At 37.9% G+C, this 21,593-nt stretch overlaps 1 pseudogene; it reads right to left on the reverse strand.

Moving 5' to 3' along the window:
* Positions 1–15,063: 15,063 nt before the first annotated feature.
* Positions 15,064–20,686, reverse strand: LOC131515472 (kinesin-like protein KIF20B; annotated as a pseudogene).
* Between the last annotated feature and the right edge of the window lie 907 nt (positions 20,687–21,593).

Below are 21,593 nucleotides of genomic sequence, written 5' to 3' on the forward strand. Positions count from 1 at the left end.
AAGCATGCACAATAGAAGCTTTATGAGACCAATTTGTTAAATGATTTGGTCTGTTCTAGAAGTCATGAGATGAGTCAGGATACCTTATAACAAATTATAGAAGATTTAATGTTAATTGTTAGGAGTGGGAATTCTGCTAAACATGTCAGTTGGCATTGATGTAGTCAGATTTTAGTGTTTGTGCAACAGGTGAAAAAGAAAGTAATCATGGCAGAATTCTTTTGAGAATTGCATCTCACTGTGTGTTCAATCTTGACAGGTTCATTTCAAAGTGTAAGATAATGCCTATCATACGTGGTGTAGACTCATTTATACTGATGAAGCCCCCATTGTGCTGGCGGAAAAAAATCAGGATTTTGTGGCTATATAGCAAAGAAATATGTCATATTATCATGACCACCATTGTTGCAGCCTTGTACACTTGCCACTCTGAAATTGCCTACAAAACAGAAGGGTGTTTATTGCAGTGAGAACAGTAAACTTCAGAGACTATGCTTTAAACTATTACTTCTTCCTTGCGCTTAGTGAAAAGTAATACTGAGCACACTGTCTACCTTTTGCATTAAGATATATCAGGAACTCATTCATTTAACAAATATTTATTTAGTGTTACAACGTGTGAGCACTCTTCCAGGCACTGGGGATGTAACAGTAAAACAGAAAAACTTGGCCCTCATGGAAACTACATTCTGGCAAGAGGAGACTAGTGATAGCAATATAAAATAAATAAGTAAAGAGTTAGCTGGTTAAAAACGGTTACAATGTTGAACAAAGGTGTTTGTAATTTGGGATAAAGTGGTCAGTGACGCTTTCACTGAAAAAATGACTTCTGAGTAAAGATGTGAAGGAGTTAAAGAGCTAGCATATGTCTGTGGAAAAAGAATCCCAAGCAAAGGTCACAACAGGTGCAAAGGCCCTGAGGTAGGAATGTGGTTGTCAATTTTGAGGAAAAGGAAGAAGGCAATGTAGCTCAAGTGTAGGGAGCAGAGGCCAGAGTAATAGCAAATGAGGTCAGAGAGATAAGAAAAGACAGATAAAGGAAGGCCCTCAGGCCACAGAAAAGACTGGCTATTATTTTGCATTTGAAAATATTAAATTTTTCCATTTCTTTTTGACCTTTTCTCTGATAACAGAACTATTCATGTAGCCTTAAAAAGAATTCTATTGTTATGGTAGGAATGCAAGGAGAGGAAACTAGTATGTATGTATGTATGCATGTATGTGTGGGTGTACGTATGTATTTATCTGTCTGTCCATGTATCTAATTTATTTTTGGAGGTGGGAGGATGTTCCACTTTTTGCATTCTCTTTGAATGCAAAGAGAAAGAAAGTTAATAATATTCCGGATTTTTTTTTTAACTTTCCGAGTATCAATAGGAAAGCCCCTGAGGGTTGTAAAACACTGATTATGCTCTTAACAGGCCTAGAAAGAGGAAGAAACTGAGGAGCCTCTGTCCCTGCCCCACCTCAGGAGGGGCTGGGTGACTTCAGAAGGAAGAGGGTGGCTGGGTGTGACCTTGAAGGTTGTATGTGTGGGTGGGGGGAGGGGTGCAGGGGGAAGTAGAGCCAAGGCCTGTGCTTGTGGAGAAGTGGGACTCTCAGGAGAAGCAGTGGGCAGACAGGCTGAATAACTTTGGTGGCCATGTGCCAGAAAGCATGTGCAAGCCAGTGTCTGCGGAAAAGTGCAACAAATCTTACTTCCAAGCTGCCTACTGCCTGGGGGTGGTTAACTAGTATAAGGACAGGCATGTATGCTCTGAAATTTTGCTGAGCAACCCCCACTCCCCACAACCATGAGCAAATCCCTGAAAAGACCTATAAAATAGCTCCTGTTCTTGCCCTGAAAACAGAGATGGGAACAAGTTGGGGCACTGGATGTCTGGAAAGAGAGGATTTGGCTCTGATGTTAAAAAGAAACTGGACGGTAGGACAAACAGCCTGGTTATACCTCATTAAGGCAGAGCAGTTGGCTTACTGATGGCCAGATGTTTATTCTATTTTAAAAATATTTTATTTTAAAATATTTAAAAAATTCTTTTAATAGCGAATATAAAAAAAGGAATTTAAGGGACACTTGGGTGTCTCAGTCAGTTGGGCATCTGACTTCAGCTCAGGTTATGATCTTGCGGTTCTTGAGTTCGAGCCCCACCTCAGGCTCGCAGCTGTCAGCTTGTCAGCACAAAGCCCGCTTTGGATCCTCTGTCCCCCTCTTCTGCCCCTCCCCTGCTCGCACTCTCCACAAAATAAATAGATATTTTAAAAAAAAAGGAATTCAAAACACTTGGGAACATGAAAATGAAAATATTAAAACTTTCCTTTTCATTTTGAGCTTTTCTCTGATAAGCAGAATCTCTTGCGTAGCTTGAAAAAGAATTAGGACTGTTAAAGTATGAATACAAGGAGAAGAAAATAGTATTCTTTTTTTGTGGGGGAGAGATGTTGGCAAACTAGTAATACAGAAGAAATGCAGGGGCGCCTGGGTGGCTCAGTCGATTAAGCATCCAACTCTTGATTTTGGCTCAAGTCATGATCTCATGGTTCATGAAATGGAGCCTTGAGTCAAGCCCAGAGTAGGGCTAGACTTATGCTCACAAACACATGGGTGTGCTCTCACTATCAAAATAAACAAACAACAACAACAACAACAACAACAAAAGAATAAGAAATGCAAAGAGAAAGAAATATCACTTTTGTTGGGTAACAAATCAGTAACTTACAATATGGATAACTTATTCTCTGGCAAATATATTTGGGCAGGACATTTATTTAAATATGTATACAGAACAAACATGGTAACTTCCAGAGAGTTCTTTAGGAAAATTCCATCTCAGATATAGACTCCTAGTAAAGAAGTTTTATTAACTTTTATTTTATGCAGATATAGTTTGTTTATAAAATAGATTTGTTTACTTATTTATTTATAAAATTAATTTATTTATAAATATATATGTATATATATGTATGTATGTATGTATATATATGTATACTACTATGTGCTAGTGCTGTAATAGTGAGTAAAGTCTTTGTCCTCATAAAGCTCACATTTTGAAACAGGGTGCCATCGAAAACGACCACCAGACGCCGAATAGAAGTGAGGCAAGATTTTATTCAGGGCCGGGCCAAACTTTCTTAAGGAGAAAAGTAAAGAGAATGGCCCTGAACAAAGGTAATGGTGAGCTTATATGGATTTTAGCAAGTCAGAATACTTAACCAATTACAATTTACAACATTTCATGGTAGCCAATTATATTGTGACACACAGCCGTTAGTTTTCGCGGGAACCTATCAATTTAAAGGTCTTTGTCCTAAGAGGGTTTAAAATGACCAATCATAGTTAGACACCTAAGATGCTGCGGGGCCGCGGGGCAGCGAGTAAGTGACTTTTTACATGTTGGTCTTGCCTAGGCCAGATCTTGGTAGAAGGGGTCGGGAATGTTTTGCATCCTAAGTTATCTATTTAGCAAGCAGGCGAGGTTACAGAAGTGAGATAGGGCGGTTAGTAATTTCCGATAACCCTAATAGGGGACTACATAAACCTTTTATCTCAATTATTCATGAAAGGTGAGTTTAAGCCAAACTTATATACAATAAGCTTTCTGATATCTTATAAGTTGACCTATTACAATTTCAGTAAATTAGTAGTGTTGAAATAAATTTTTAGGCCCCAAATGGAGCAGCTCCTGCCCATTGGTGCCATGTCAGCAAATCAATACTCAGATAATTATCGTGTCCCTATGAATGTTCCACTTAACACCAAAACTCAACACCAAGCTAGCCAACCAATATTCAAACATCAAGTCAACTCTGTGGAGTCTCTACTTTTTCTTTTGTTTCTTCTCACTCCAAACCAAGTTGACTGTGTGGCCCTAGCCAATCAGGTATTTTCTATTTTTCTCTTTTTTGGTTTTTATTTTTTATCTTATAAAAACTTTCTGCCTTCTGTTCCATTTTATAATTCTCCAAGAGGAGTCTGTCTGTTTCATGAAGTGTTAAACACATGTGTTTTTTTTGCATCACCTGAATTGTCTTAATTTTTTTAAATAGTAGATAAATACCTAAATAAAAACAATTATAGTTTGAGCCACATTCTAGAAATATTTAGTTAAATAATAAACCTAGATTACATAAACTAGGGTAGTTATATGAAAGATAATCTAATTAATTTATGAATGCACAGATTAATCCAAGGGTCTGAAAATTAAAGCCCATGGACAAATCTGACTTTCTACCTGCTTTGATAAAGTTTTATTGGAACACAGCCACACCTATTTGTTTACATAGTGTCTACTACTGTTTTTGAGCTGTAACAGTGGAGTTGAGTAGTTGTAATAGGTACCCTTGGTCCATTAAGCCTAAAATATTTACTGTCTAGATCTTTACAGAAAATGTTTGCTGACTCTTGGATTAGTGTAAATATGATTTGAGCAATGAAGTTTGAAAATTTTTGAATTGCAGAAATAGCACCCTTTCCAAAGGGTTTAGGACAATGTAGGAGATGGAAACATATTTATGTATAAGATCCATAAATATGTGGAACCGTATTTATATATTTTATCACTTTTATGATCAAAGCATCAAAAGCTCAAGAGGCATTTGTGATGACATGTATATTGAAAGCTTTGAGTTTCTCAACATCGTTAAATCAAAGCCACAGCAAAACAGTGTGCCAATAATATTAAAGAGTGCAAAATTTTTCTTACTCTTAAATCATATATGGTTCTTTGTTTTTCATTGGATTGTTATGATCAATCTACTTTAAGCAATTTTTGAGAACATTTTTAAGAGCCATAGCAGGGTATACAGTGTTTAAGAACAAATGCTCTAGATTCCAGTCTGTCATCATCGTTTACCCATCCTCCTAGTAGATTCCTACTGGTTTTCCAGGTGCTCAGTGCATCCTCCATAGGCTGCAATCACAGAACGACTGCTTCCTGTTAATGTTATGATGAACTCCCATCGTTTATGTTTCTTTTCTTTTCCTTTTCCTCACATTCTTACATCATAGTTTACATACATTTATTGCATTATATTTGAAGAAAAGTAAGAAGGGCTTTCTACATCCTTCTGCCATATTACTTGGTTTTTAGTCACATATGAAATCTTCCTTTGAAATTTCTTGAACTTCTGACCTCTCTTTCACTCTAATTCTATTGTCATTTTTCTGTGTTCCTCTTTCTTCATTTCATTATGATACATTTGCTCATGATCACAGCACATCCTCTAAATTCCCATGTAACAGTTCCAGCACCCATCATTTTGGTGATACCACACAAATGCTCTGAGTATATGATTAGGGAATAAAGGGTGGGGAATGAGCTCTTCTAAGATTACAAAGCCTTATTATGTAATCTGTCTGACTCTGCAACCCTTCAATCCACACAATTGAGGCCATTTAATTCCTATCTGTAAATTCAACTTGACTTCTCAGGCCAATTTTCCTTAAGTGGTAAGAATTTAGGAGAACTTGGCCAATAATGTAAGATCAAGTTAACCTAGCTCCTTGTTCTCTGATGTTGTACAACATATTAAGTAGATAATCATTCTTATGACCAAATTAGTTCTAAGAACTGGTTCCCCTTGATGAACTCTGTATGTAATCCATTGTATCTCAGTTCCCCTAACATTGTCTAACTTGGTCATTTGGGGCTTATTCATTTATTTGACTCGATGGCTGAGACCACCTTTCTTGACCTCTGTGACCTGACCTTTCCTTCAGGGAGAAGCAACGAGATTAAACTGAGAAGGGTCTTTAAAATTGTTTTTTAACTTTTATTCATTTTTGAGAGACAGAGAGAGACAGAGCACGAGTTGGGGAGGGGCAGACAGAGAGGCAGACACAGAATCTGAAGCAGGCTCCAGGCTCTAAACTATCCACAAAGAGCCCCATGCAGGGCTTGAACCCAGGAGCCAAATCGAGAGGAGTCTTTAAAAGCAATATAAATGTACCCTGTTGGAATAAATTAAGTTACTCATCAGGATGGTTTTGGAATTTCTCTTGTTGAAATAAGCCTGACATTATCTCTTCACATCTAGGTCTTAGGTTGGAGAAAGTTATGAACCTACATTCTTCACATTTCTTTCTGAGCTTCTGTGCATTGGTACAGCACATTAAAGCAAAGCAAAACAAAACAAAACAAAATGAAAGACCCCAGGATGACTAATATTCATTAAATTCATAGTTAACCACTTCTGCAGGGCCATGAACACTGACAGACAATTTTCTCTATTTCCTGAACAAGTTTGTCCTTCTGCTCTTCATTACAGTGCTTTCAAATCTAATTAATCCCCTCCAACATCGACCTTCAACCTTTTTCCCTCCACATTTTACTTCATTTTCTGCAGAGGATCCTGAAAGAGAAAATAGAATCAATCAGACAAAAACTCTCAGTGTTCCAGAGTCACATCGACACACTGCTATACTCCCCCTACCTTTCTTTCTCCCTTTCCTCCAGTTTTAACGGAAAAGACATGCCTTTCTCTCTGAGGTTTCTCCCCCATCTCTGCGTTGGACCTGAAAATTATCTTCTCTTTTTTTCAGTCTCCAACCTCTCCCACTTTCTTGCTCTTTCTCACTCACTGAATGCAAGTGCATGATGTTAAGAAAGAAAGAAAGAGAAAAAAGAAAAAAGAAAAAAAGAAAGAAAAAGAAAAAAAAGAAAGAAAAAGAAAAAAAAGAAAAAAGATAGAAAGAAAAAGAAAGACAAAAATAAAAAGGTGAACAGGAAGAAGGCAAGAGTAACAAATGAACAGTCCTACTCTCCCTGGATTTCACATCTCTTTTTATCAACTGACCTTTCTCTTGCTTTTTACAGCCCCAATGCTTGAATAAGTTACTCATAGCTCTTGTCTTTGCTTCCTAACCTCCTGCTGATTTCTTAAAGCCCTGTGATCTGCTTCTTACTACTGCTTCTGTACCACTGCCCTGATACTGTATCCATCAAGATATCCATATTGACCCTTGACTTGCTTGATTCCTTAAAAAAATTTGGCACATTTGATCACTCCCGCCTTCTAAAAAGCTCTCTTCCTAGTTTCTAAGAAAGTGAGTGCACTCTTGCAATCTTTCTCTTAGTTCTCAGGCCACTTTTCTTCAGTCTCCTGTGTTGGCTTTCTTCCTCTATCCATCTACAGCAAGGCTAGTTTCTAAGAACTATGGCTTTGTTTCCTTCATTCCATATTCCACCCATTGTTCCTAAGTCATCTTCATCCTCTCTCATAGCTTCTGTCCTTATTTATTTTTTAAAAACTGCCTCTGAGAATCTGTAGTTTAAATCTCTGTCCTGATTTCCAGACTTACAAACCCAATAGAAGACTTGACACATCCATTTTGCTGGCTCGCAAGGCATGGAAAATCCCTCTTGTCCAAATCCGAACTTAAATTCTGTTCCCAACCCTCACAGAAATTACACTTCTCTTGGGGCACCCGGGTGGCTCAGTCGGTTAAGCATCCTACTTCGGCTTAGGTCATGATCTCACAGTTTGTGGGTTCGTGCCCCTTTTTGGGCTCTGTGCTGACAGCTCAGAGCCTGGAGTCTGCTTCACATTCTGTGTCTCCCTCTCTCTCTGCCCCTGCCCCACTCACACTCTGTCTCTCAAAAGTAAATAAACATTAAAAAGATTTTTTTTTAAAAAAAATTACACTTCTCTCCCTATGTTTCCTATAACTTTACACACCAACTTGTTCAAAACATCCACATAGGATGTCTTTCTTGACTACTTCTACTTATCCCCAAACTCCATCATGTTAAGCTTGAGGGAACATCTAACTTGACCATTCAGGTTTGTCCCATTACCCAATTTGGTACCTGAAATCTATTCCTTGGAGTAAGACCTCTGTAACCTAATGCTGCCCTTAGGGGGAAGCAACTTGATTAAATTAAGAGGAGTCTTTAAAAGCAACAAAACTGTCCTTATCCTGTTGGAATAAATCAGTTATTCATGAGGATGTCTTTAGATTGATCTTGTTGCTAAGTCAGACATGACCTGTTTACACCAAGGTCTGAGTTCAGAGAAAGTAACAATCCCAAGTTCTTCACATTTCTCTCTGAGCCTGGGAGCACTGCTTCAGAAATTTAAAACAATACTTAAATTTCTTAGGACAATGAAAGAGTCAAAATTAACAGGACTTTCTGTGCCACTGCCTCCACGTTAGTTCCTGCCCCTCCCTCAATTCCAGAGCTTTAAGCATTTTTCCCCACCTTTATGCTTTTAACTTTGATACATAATTTCTAGTGTGGGTGCCTGTTTTCTTCCACCAGTTTGTGAGGGTCTTTGGTTAGGAATTGTAATGTATCCATTTTTGCATTTTCTGCTCCTTATCTATTTCAGTGCCTGAAGCTCAGGAGGCAGTAAATAAGCAAATGAATGACTCACCTAATTTTCAGCCTCCTGCCTGTCCTGCACTCCACCTACTGCTTGCTCTTTGGAAGCCCTAGGACTGCCTGCCCATGTGGTGAACTTGGTCTACATTATCTGGATGCCCGGGAAAAGTGAGATTGACAATTATGCAAATTATATTAAATAGCAACTCAGTTTTGCTAACCTGTACATTCTGTACGTCCAGAATCTCGAACTAGGTGCCCATGACCCATATCACTATGTGAAGCCACTGGATACATATCTTCTTGGAATATCAGTTTTGGTCACTTAGTTCTTTGAGACATAATATTTATGTCAGAACAGAGACACATTCAGTCAAATGCAAAATTTATGGTAATTAAAACTTTTTTTTAATGTTTGCTTATTTCTGAGAGAGATACAAAGCACGAGAGGGGGAGGGGCAGAGAGAGGGAGACACAGAATCTGAAGCAGGCTCCAGTCTCCAATCTGTCAGCATAGAGCCTGATGGGGCTCAAACTCACAAGCCATGAGGTCATGACCTGAGCTGAAGTAGGACACTTAACCAACTGAGCCACCCAGCGGCCCCTGTGGTAATTTAAAAAAAAGATTTTAAGGGGCGCCTGGGTGGCGCAGTCGGTTAAGCGTCCGACTTCAGCCAGGTCACGATCTCGCGGTCCGTGAGTTCGAGCCCCGCGTCGGGCTCTGGGCTGATGGCTCGGAGCCTGGAGCCTGTTTCCGATTCTGTGTCTCCCTCTCTCTCTGCCCCTCCCCCGTTCATGCTCTGTCTCTCTCTGTCCCAAAAATAAATAAAAAAAAAAAAAAAAAAAAAAAGATTTTAAGACATGAAACTTCAAAAAAATTTCATGATGGGGCGGGCCAGTCTCTGCTAGATTTTTATAACCCTGGGAATATGCCTTTTACTCTTCTATTTTGGGATACCAAACTTCAGATATTAACTCTGAAGCATTGTAGGCATGTAGTATGTGAGTGTGTGTGTGTGTGTGTGTGTGTGTGTGTGTGTTGGCAGAAGGTTTGTCCATGAAGATTCTACAGGAAGAATTTTTGATGCAAAGCCATCAAACAAACATATTAAAACGTGTAATTTCTTCAGACTTTAGTATACCAGGGCTAGTAATAAACAATCCAGTTTACTTCTGAATTTTGGACTTTCTATTATCAAGATAGAACAATTTTAATACAGGAAGATAATGTTTCTTAAACTAGCAGCCAGTGTGCAGTGAAATGAATCACTGCCTTATTGAATTGCTTGTAACAGGAATATGGGAGTAATCTGTCCCACATGCAGCTAGAAATCTCTCTTGATAAGTCTAGATTTAAGACAATAGGATTTGAATGTTATTGTATTAACAAACAAGTAAAACCAATAGAGAATCACAGAATTAGCATTAGTAATTCTGCTTAAGGAATGTCCATGAGGATTTAAAAATCCCTTTAGCATGCTATAAGGCATGATTCTATGCTTTCTGTCACGGCTAACCACAATAAAGATTGCATGTGTTTCTTAATTTTTGCCAAAGGGAACAGATGGAGACCTAAATTTTGAGGGCTTTGCTTTTTAAGGAGTCCTTACTAGACAAATGATTTAGATACATACATACATATATATACATATATATATATATATATATATGTATATATATGTATGTATATATAATAAAAGTAATCATTTTCCTTCCATATACAGCTAACTTACTATGAATTTAGCTGGTCTTTCTATTCCAGGACAGAAGTATTTCTGGTCCACTCAGTTTTTTTAAGGAAGAAGTCTGTGAGGGGTCAGTCGAGTCCAGAGAGCACTTCTGATCCTGAATAACTTCTCCTTTGGTGTATCCTTGGTTTCTGTAAAAGAAAGGGCCATGCACAAATCTCCAAACTCTTCCTCCCTTAAACAGGCTGTCATATTATTATAATAGGCAAGGGTCGGGATTGAAGCTTTCCAAATGCAGGTCAGAGAAACAGGTGACATCTCTTGCTTCTAGATTTGTTCAGCAAAGTTTGCATTGTATATCGAACATAAATATATACAATAAGAATATATCAATATTAGACAATTCCAGTCAAGCACTGCATTTTTGGTAGTTTCTCTTTCAAAAAATCTTTATTTATAGAATGGAAAAAATAGAAGAGAAAATGTAAAATGAATATGGTCCTTAAATCCTAGATTTCTGCAATGATTCCTGTTTCTCCAATGAAACAGAACAAAAGTGTTGAGAAAGTCTTTCTGCTCATTGTTGGCTAACACAAGTTAGTGATTTACTTGAAGTAAGCCTTGTGTTCTTATTTTGTTGTGTCTAGACAGCCAAATTCTTTACTGCAATTCAAAGAATGTGCAGCCAGTGTTGATGACATAGTAAAGGAGGAAAAACAAATGTAATAAATTTCTAAATTATGCTTTTTAAACTATTTGAAAAAAATGAGGCCAGGAATAATTTTCATAAATAGTATACCCCCTCAAGAATATGTCTAGAATATTCTAAAGTACAAAAAACAATTGTGGCCTGCAATCTGAAAGCCTTGGAGGATTTTATTTTACATAATTTTGAAACAAATGTGTGCATAGAAAACAGTTCTATGATTGACTAATGACATTAAAACAGTAATACTTTAGCACGGGCAATGGGATCAGATGGTCGATTTGAGTTTTGTGGATTAAACCAAAGATTCTTGGTAAGAAACATTAGTGTATTATAAATACACTAGTATTTATAATAGATTATAAATCTGCAAGATGAAAGTAGAAAACCATTAGTTGAGCAGGAGCTATATATTTGGGAAAGAAGATTTGAAGTTGCATACATACAACAGATGATATTAAAAATTTAGTTTACTTACGGGGCGCCTGGGTGGCGCAGTCGGTTAAGCGGCCGACTTCAGCCAGGTCACGATCTCGCGGTCCGTGAGTTCGAGCCCCGTGTCGGGCTCTGTGCTGACAGCTCAGAGCCTGGAGCCTGTTTCCGATTCTGTGTCTCCCTCTCTCTCTGCCCCTCCCCCGTTCATGCTCTGTCTCTCTCTGTCCCAAAAATAAAAAACGTTGAAAAAAAAAAAATTTAGTTTACTTAAGAAAACTGTTACTGAAAAAATGTTATTTGAAGAATTATAATGCTATAGATGAGAATTTTTCTGCAATGATCCAGTAGCTTTATTATTTGTCACCTACATCAAGTAAAATAAGGCCATTGGAGAGAGCTGCAATGTGAAAACCTTAGTTCTAGCTCTGAGAAAGCAACCCATTAAATTCAACCTTTATGTTGACAAATCTTTTTCTGAAAAGTCAGGCTCTTTACATACTCGTCTGACTGAGGAGACCTCTGACTTTTGCCTCAAGTCATTGTTCATAGAAGGAGTCACTAAAGGAAGTTCACCCTTCCTTAACATTCTGGTTTGATTATGGAGAGAAAAGATACGGATTTTTTTTTCCTTTTTGTATGTTTTGTAAGGTTCCTTGAGGTCACAGTGGAGAACTAGGCTGAGGTCAGAGATGAATAGTGGAGGCAACTATTAAAATAATGGTGGTTGTAGTGAACAGCAATCCTTTCCAAATACCAGAGTATCTCCCAATATATGCCAGTATTTCAGTAATCCTTGTAGGGAATCTTTAAGTAATGTTGGAAATTATGAATATGAAATGGTTCATTGAACTTTGTTTTTACTTACTTGTTGAGCCCTAAAGACTAAGAATTCTGCTTCTGTTGAAAATGTGTGCCCTCTTCCCCAGAGGAAGCAGTTTGGCCACTTTATAGGAGTAGGTACAAGTATAGAGACAAATGCAAGATTAATGATTATAGTCATGCAGTTCAAAATATAAACTGCCATGCACTGATTGTAGCTTTAAAGAACAGGTATTCAGCAAAACATTTGCCTAAAATACTAGTAAAATACCAGCATGCCATGGAGAAATTGTTTATAACTTTCTGTTATAGAAAATTTCAAACCCATAAATGGTATAGTATAAAGGGTCCCCATATAGTCATCACCAAGCTTCTGTCATGATCTCAAACATTTTACCATTTTTACAGTAAATATTTCAATCTGTAGCTCCAAAATACAGATTAAAAATATTAACCATTATCATACTGAAAACTTAAAAAATAATTCAAAAGGAAATATTGAAGTGTTTTAACTTTAGATACTTCATTTGGCATAGGGAAATTATAATTTAGAGAAAAACATGAACTTTTCTCTGTTCTTTCCTTAGGTTCAATCCCATTGCAACAGAGATATATATACCACATCTTCTTTATCCATTCATCCATCGATGGGCATTTAGGCTCTTTCCATACCTTGACTATTGTTGATAGTGCTGCTATAAACATTGGGGTGCATGTGCCCTTTCAAAACAGTACACCTGTGTCCCTTGGATAAACACCTAGTAGTGCAATTGCTGGATCATAGGGTAGTTCTAGTTTTAATTTTTTGAGGAACCTCCATACTGTTTTCCAGAGTGGCAGCACCAGTTTGCATTCCCACCAGCAGTGCAAAAGAGATCCTCTTTCTCCACATCCTCGCCAACATCTGTTGTTGCTTGAGTTGTTAATGTTAGCCATTCTGACTGGTGTGAGGTGGTATCTCATTGTGGTTTTGATCTGTATTTCCCTGATGATGAGTGATGTTGAGCATTTGTTCATGTGTCTATTAGCCATCTGGATGTCTTCTTTGGAGAAATATCTATTCATGTCTTTTGCCCATTTCTTCACTGGACTATTTGTTTTTTGAGTTGAGTTTGATAAGTTCTTTATAGATTTTGGATACTAACCCTTTCTCTGATATGTCATTTGCAAATATCTTTTCCCATTCCCTTGGTTGCCTTTTAGTTTTGCTGATTATTTCCTTCACTGTGCAGAAACTTTTTATTTTGATGAGGTCCCAATAGTTCGTTTTTGCTTTTGTTTCCCTTGCCTCTGGAGACGTGTTGAGTAAGAAGTTGCTGCGGCTGAGGTCAAAGAAGTTTTGCCTGCTTTCTTCTCTAGGATTTTGATGGCTTCCTGTCTTACCTTTAGGTCTTTCATCCATTTTGAGTTTATTTTTTTGTATGGTGTAAAAAAGTGGTCCAGGTTCATTTTTCTGCATGTCATTGTCCAGTTTTCCCAGCACCATCAAATGTTCATTTTATGAAAATAGAATAGAATATGGAATATATTTAAGATACCATCATCTGACACAATGCCACTCTTTGGAGTATAATGGAGATTTTAATGATTAATTTTAGCTCTCAGCATGGCCTGGCTATGGCACCCAGATATTTGATCAAACACTTGTCTAGATGCTGTGAAGTTGATTTTTTTAAATGTGATTAATATCTAAATCAGTAGGCCTTGAATAAAGCCAATTATCCTCCATACTGTAGGTAGATCTCATCCAACCAGTTGAAGCCCTTAACAGAAAACTGGGATACCCTAAGAATGATTCTGACTTCAATTGCCTTCAGACTCAAGACTGCAACATCACCTGTTTCCTAGGTTTCCAGCCTTCCAGGGTACCCTGCAGATTTCAGACTTGCCAACCTCCACAATTGTGTGAGCCAATTTCTTAAAATAAATCTATCTCTATCTCTACTATCATCTGTATTTATCCATATATACTCACATATCCTGTGTCTCTGGAGACCTCTAGCACAGGGATAAAATAACTCTCTAGTGATGTAGAAAGACAATTGTAACATTGACCCTGAACAATGCAAGAATTAGGGGCACTGATCTCCTACACAGCTAAAAATTCATGTATAACTTTGGACTCCCCCAGAATATAACTACTAATAGCCTACTGTTGAATAGAAGCCTTACTGATAACATAAGCAGTTGATTAACACATATTTTGTATGTTATATGCATTATATACTATATGCTTACAATAAAGTAAGCTAAAGAAAAAAAATATTATTAAGAAAATCCTAAGGAGGAGAAAATACTTTTACAGCCCTTTAGCGTATTTATAGAAAAAAAAAGTCCACATATAAATGAACTCCTGCAGTTCAAAAGTATGTTGTTCAAAGGTCAGCTGTATTTAAACAATGTTGTATATCTTCACTGGGCTCTCAGAAAATTTGGAATCATAGGATCTTAGAATTGAAAAGGACTTAGGAAGCTTAATTTAGTCAAAATTTATACCTATGCATTGTTAAAAGTTATAATGACAAGGGTCAAATAATTCACATGTACTGTATATAATCTTTACAACACTCAAAGTTAATATTTTCCGATTTTATATATGAGTAGATGTGGCTCAGAGAAGTCAATAACTTCTCCAAGATGACCTAGGTGGAAGTTACTAAGCCCTCATTTGAATTCAATATTATTTGAATCCAAAGTCCATTGTCTTTCTGTCAGGTTAGATCGCTTTTCTTTAATACAGACCCTAAATTCTTGGACACTTTTGGTGATGTAGAATTTTTGTGGTGCAGAGGTCATTACATGGCAACTGGATGTATTTTTTAACATCTTTATTAGAAAGGTTTTCCATATTGAATCAGATTTTATCATGTGTTTTGTCCTTTATAGCTACATTTCATATTTGGAGCTAGCCATTTTTTTGTATTATTGGGTTATTTTCTTTATTGAATTAAAGTTATACCATGTATAAAATAGCAATGTGTACACAGAAGGATTTAATGCATCATAATATATACAATTATCTTTGAAAAGTCAGGATGCAAGTTGCAATGATTATGAACATAAAATTTATATTGACACATTCTCCATAAGTGATTTATTTGGCTGTTTTAGTTCAAAGTCATTGTTTGAGAATCTGATGATTACTCTCTTTCACTTTATGGACCATCAAAATCACTTGGCCAGATATATGTAATAGGAGATGAAATTTCATTTGTGTATAATTTCCATTTGTCTGGTTTTGGTTGAGACACATTTTCTTAACTTACTTCCACACTGAGACCACTGAAGAGCTCATTGTTTCAATTATCTTCTTTGCTTTTGATTGAAGAATTGTTGGAGAATGTTGTAAGAGTCTCCAAATTTCTGTAGCATTCCTTCTTTTTTCTTAGAGGCCAACTTTATACTAACTGTGGATGCCTGACTCTGTAAACAGTGTAGTTATTACATGATGGATGTGTGGAAGCCTTTTGTTCCTTTTGACACAAGAATTCCTATGCTTAGAAACAAGGGACTTAAATTAGTTCTGGGCATAGTATTCTTCTTATTTTCACATTTCACCAAATCCTGACAGAGCTTCAGGAATATGCTTAATACTATTTCTATCTCCACCATCTTGGAAATATTTACTTTCCTCTATTTCATTACTCTTCCTCTTCTGGGCCTTGGAAATCTTAACTGTCACTGGTAAGGTAAAACCAGGGTGTTTCACTGACAATTTGTTTGGACATAAAGGTGTAAATTGAATCTCTAACTCAGGTTTTGGAGATGGAGTACTTTGATTATTTTCTGTTGATACTTCGCAAGAGTCCAGACTGCAGAACCATCCTCTACTCATTTCTAGAAATTTCAAAACTTGTTGTTTGAGGTTCAGTTTCAACTCTGATAAGATCCATTGGACTCCTATGGCTAGGCTTGATAACTAAAGTTTTTCTTCTGTTTCAGAAGCCTCTGATGTGATCTTTTTAAGTTGTTCAATTTCATTATTTTTCTGTATGTTGCTAGAGATCAGTCCCTTCAGCTGTATTTCTAAAGCTGCAATAAGTTGATCCCATTCTTCTTGACATTTTTGAAGGTTACTATCTTTTTCTGCCAGTTGTGCTGTAAGTATTTCCACTTCATTTTGTTGCTTTACACAATGCTCTGTCTTCACCATCTTTTTTCATCTCTTTGTTTTGTAGATTTTCAGCTTCTTGTGCTTCAGAAAACTAGCCATTTGATTCAAAGTATTCCCTTTTTGTTTTGTTTTTTAATGTTTTGACCTAAGAAACACTTTTCAGATTCCCTCCGTTTTGATTGTTTTTACTCATGCTCTTTGGCTAGCCATCCATTGGTAAGTGCCAGTAACTATTTCAAAAGTTTGACCCTAGTATTATCTGCCCAGACAACAATGGAATGTCCTTCTTTCTTGTTCTAGAAACTATGCTCTCTTAATGCAGTCTAAGATTTACTAGCTTTTTAATGTAGTCTCATGTCTCTTTTTTACAGATTCCTTTATAAAAATTAGTCTCTCGTCTTTGTACCTGTGTGGTTAATATTTGCAGGTTGTTGCATTTATCACATTAAAATTTATATTCTTAGTTTTAACATAATGGTAAAGTCTACCAAAGTATTTACTGTTGTATAGTCTATCTTTTTCTTTTTTTAATTTTTTTTTTACATTTTTTATTTTTTGAGAGACATAGAGAGACAGAGCACAAGTTGGGGAGGGAAAGAGAGAGAAGGAGACACAGAATCTAAAGCAGGCTCCAGGCTCTGAGCTGTCAGCACAGAGCCTGACGCAGGGCTCGAACTCACAAACTGTGAGATCATGACCTGAGCTGAAGTCAGATGCTTAACCGACTGAGCCACCCAGGTGCCCCTATTCTATCTTTTTCAATGCACAATTTCAGTAAGCACAATTTTGGCTCATTTGTATAAAGTTTAATTTCAGATGTAGAATATAAAATAGTACAGCAACATGATAATAGATAAGTTTAGTGAAAGTCATGAAAAATAAATAAAGTTTTGGGAATTACTTTCAATGAGGCCTTAGTTAAAAATCATTAGGAGTAAATACATTACTATGAGAAAGACCGAGAACCCCAAGGATTGATATTTGGGAAACAATTGCATTTAAACATGGGAAAAGCCCACTTCAGGTAGGGAAGAAAAAGAGCAAATTCTTTAAGGGTAAGAATCAGCCCTGTTCCGAAACATGGTAAGGGCTCACTGAATAGTTTTAGAAATGGAGTCAGTGCAAGAGATAAAGAAGGAAACATTAGAGAAGAAGGAAAATAAAAAAGAAATAGTACAACACTGCAAAAAAGTCCAATCTACACTGTTGAAACTGCAGATCAAAGAGAATGAGAAGTGAGAAGATACTACCAGATTTGGCAGTCATAAAAATGGTCACCAGTTATACCCGAGGTGGCAGTTCTGGCCTACTGTTTGGGATAGAAGTCAGATTGTGAGATGGGAAGCAGTGGCTTGGTGATAAGAATGCAGAGGTTGAGTACGAATTCCTTCTTGCACAAGTTAGTGTTTTACAAGAACTATAGGCTGGTGGTTCTACTGAATAGGTAGAACCAAGCGTTTTTGTAGTTAGGGAAGATTCACTGGCAGAGGATAGAAAACCTGGGAAGAGAGGGAATAATTAACGGCACACAATCTTGGATAAAGCAGCAAGGATTTTATGCAGAACTGAGTTGAATTTGTGTATTTTGTTAAGAAGGATGAACATGTTTCTGTAGACTGAGTCACCAGGGAAAGCAAGTAGGCTGGGTTATCATTCTGTCTAACATTGAGGTAGAGATTAAGTTATTATCAGATAAAGGGGATAAAAGTGATTAAACTCAGTTCAGGAAGACTTCAGTAGCTCAATAACAAAGCAGCACTGATGAGGGTGTAGTCATGGTTGTCGCAAAGTATGTTGAAATCGCACTGGCAGGTGTATTAATTTGCTAGGCCTGCCATGACGAAGTACCACAGACTGGAGGGCTTACACAAAAGACATTTATTTTCTCACAGCCTGGAGGCTGGAAGTCCAAGATGAAAGTGTTGCTAGGTCTGGTTCCTTCTAAGGTCTCGCTCCTTACCTCATAGATGGTTGTCTTCTGTGTCTTCATATGTTTTTTTTTTTTTTTTTCCTCTTTGCTTGTTTGTATCCTAATTTGCTCTTCTTATAAAGATACAAGTCATTTTGGACTAGGGCCACTCACTACCCCATAAGCTCATTTTACCTTGATTACCTCTTTAAAGGCCCTATCTCCAAGTAAAGTCATGGCCTGGGGCACTAGGGGTTGTGACTTCAACATATGAATTTTGGGGCAGGGAGGAGTAGTAGAGGGATACAATTCAACCTATAACAAGAAGAATGTAGTCAAAACAGACAAAAGAATTCAAGTTATTTTCTTAGAGTTGAATATGTTGTAATGAGTAGAACTTCTCAAAATTTAGTGTGGAGTAGGGATGTCTGGGTGGCTCAGTAGGTTAAATGTCTGACTTTGGCTCAGGTCATGATCTCACAGCTCCTGTGTTCAAGCCCCTCATTGGGCTCTGTGCTGACAGCTCAGAGCCTGGAGTCTGCTTTGGATTCTGTGTCTTCCTCTCTATGTATCCTTCCCCTGCTCACACTCTTTCTTGCTCTCTCTTGAAAATAAATAAAAACATTAAAAAAAAAATTTAGTGTTGAGTAAGCAGAATCATGGCTTCCAAAAATGTCTACATCATAATCCCTGGGAATATAAATATGTTACTTTATATGACAAAAAGGATTTTTCTGATGCAATTTAGTTAAGGATTCCAAAGTGGCAAGATTATCCTACATAATCCAAATGAGCCTAATATAATCATGCTAGCCCTTAAAGGTGGAGAACTTTTCCCTACTGAGTTTAGGGTTAGAGAGAGACATGATTCTGGAAAGTCAGAGAGATGCAACACTGTTGGCTTTCAAGATGGAGAAAGGAAGCCATGAGCCAAAGAATGCAGGCTGCTTCTAGAAGCTAGAAGAGGCAAGGAAATAGATCCTTTCCACAGCCTTGAGAAGGGACTGAGCCCTGTTGACAGCCTTGTTGATTTTAGACCAGTGAGACCTGTGTCACACTTCTGACCCACAGAACCGTAACATAATAAATTTTTTTTTAAGTCACTAAGTTTGTAGTAATTTGTTACAACAGAAATAAAAAGGTGCCATCCTGTGGGTAAGAGTCATGTGGAAGTCTATTTGAAATGCTGACTCTGGGGGCGGCTGGGTAGCTCAGTCGGTTCAGCAGATGACTTTGGCTCAGGTCATGATCTCATGGCTCCTGGGCTCAAGCCCTGCATCAGGCTCTGTGCTAAGAGCTCAGAGCCTGGAGCCTGCTTTGGATTCTGTGTCTTTGTTTCTCTCTGCCCTTCCCACCCTCCCTCCCTTTCTCCCTCTGTCTCTCAAAAATAAATAAACATTAAAAAATATTTAAAATAACATGCTGACTCTAGTTCAGTAGGTTTGGAGTGGGACCTAAAAATCTGCATTATTGACCAGTTCTCCAGGGATACCAGTGCTGCAGGACTGTGGAGCACACTTTGGGTAGTAAAGCTTGAGAAATCTAGCCTCATCAAATCTCCTCATGTCATAGATAAAGGAATTGAAGTTTAAGAAGAATTCATGGATACTGGTAGAACTGTCTTCAACTCCCAGCCTACTACAGTGTAACAGTACTTTGGAAAAAAAAAAAAAAAGGAGCCCATCAGGGAATAACAAGCAAGAAGAAATGCCAGAGTTTGGAAAATTTGACTCCAGAGACCCTGTATGTTAATGGTGCCTGTGAGGTGTCCTGGTTGACATGTAGCTAATACAAATTGTTAATTATCAGCACTTTGTAAACTAACAGCTGTTTGTTATGTGCAACAGGATTATAGCCCTCTTGGGTCCCAGGAGTTTCTAACTTCCTAGGTGTCAGCAAGTTTGAGAGAAAAATTTCAGGGCAAATGGGCATTTTGTTGTGACAATTTAGCAGGAGGCAGCTCTAAAGCTGTAGATCATCTGCAAACTCAGAACTGTAAACATGGAGGGAGTATTTCCAGTGACCCAAAGGGCATGTTTTGTGTTTATCTTGTTGCCGGAGGCACTCTGTAATTATGTGAGAGCATAATGTCAGCTGATCTGCTGGCAAAAGTGAGGAAAACTGTCAGGCTTATTAAAGAGGATAAAAAGCTGACACACGACATAACTGACATCTAAGGTGAGAATCAGACAGGAAAAGATTCTAAGAATGTGGCAGGGACTCATAAGGAGAAAGGGGTGAGCAGAACATCATAAGGAAGAATTTGGAGACCCTGGATAAACAAAGATTTCTGGAAACTTCCCACTCTACAGAATAGAAAGATTTATAGGCACCAGAACCAGGGTTCCCAAATGACTTCATACATGAGTACCACACGGATAACTTGCTAAAATGCCCGCTCCTCAGATCCAACTCCAGAGGTTCTTTTCAATTTCTTATTATACATACAAAAGTAGAGAGTGTAGTATACTGTGAGAAATAAGCCCACCTACCCAATCAAAGGAAGGACGCAGGGGCTTGGAGTGCAGTGAAGTGAGGCTTTAACCAACGTTCCTGCAAGAGTGGGTGTCTGCTGGACAGGCACACTCAGGGCAGTTACAGCAGACAATTTATTTCCTAGCATGCACATCCCTCCCCTGGTTCCTTATTGGCTGAGTACTACAGAGGTTATAGCCTTACCTGGATGTTGCTCATGCCCATATAAGGCAGAAAATAGTCTGACTGAAACAAATGTACATTCCCTGAGGTGACACAGAGATTTTCAGTTCTCCTCCCCTTTGTTCTTTGGCACATGCTCTTTGCAAAGCCCACAAAAATAAGCCTGTGAAATGGAGAGGGGAAGAAGGACCAGGAAGTGAAGTGTCTAAGGATTTGGGACTCCATTGTGGCAGGGATGGGGCGGGGAGGGTTCCTACATATTTCCAATAGGTTATAAACCTACTGTTAACTAGACAGCACAGCTTTTTTTTGGTATTTCTGAAAATGAATCATTTCCCTTACTTCTCATAATACTGACCTCTCACACACACATCCTCAGACTCAATAAAGATCAATGCACAACCAGTCTGCCTGCATTTATTCCATCTGCTTAATGCCTTCCTTCTCATCTTTTCTCCTTCACTAGACTATACCGATGCCAATCCCAGTCATCAGGGAAAAACATTTCCAGTATAGAGCAGAAAAAGCACAGAACACAGGGACAGAGGATTCCTGGTATCTTTGAGCAACACTACAGAGGTCTATGTAGGTTGGGACGGAGGGAACAGGGGGCAGTTGGTAAGGGATGAAATCAGAGACATAACAAGGCAAAGAGATGTAACAGACACACTACTTAAGTACTTGCAGCTCATTGCAACAGCTTTGGCTTTTAGTCTGGAAACTTCAGAGCAGAAGGGACCAGTAATTGTGTAAAGCTAAAATTGAAAAGGCAAAGGAGCCCATAGGAAAGTAGCTTTCTGGTAGGAGCTATAGTCAGAAGGAGTCAAGAATGCAGCTATGGCCAAGAACTTTGTTCCAAATTTGGGGGGCAGTAGCAGAACTATTACCCTGATCCCCATGGTAATAGTAATCAATGTCCCCGATGAATGGAGTAACCTCTGCC

This window comes from Neofelis nebulosa, chromosome 6 (assembly GCF_028018385.1).
Source record: "Neofelis nebulosa isolate mNeoNeb1 chromosome 6, mNeoNeb1.pri, whole genome shotgun sequence".
In the NCBI taxonomy this organism is placed as follows: domain Eukaryota; kingdom Metazoa; phylum Chordata; class Mammalia; order Carnivora; family Felidae; genus Neofelis; species Neofelis nebulosa.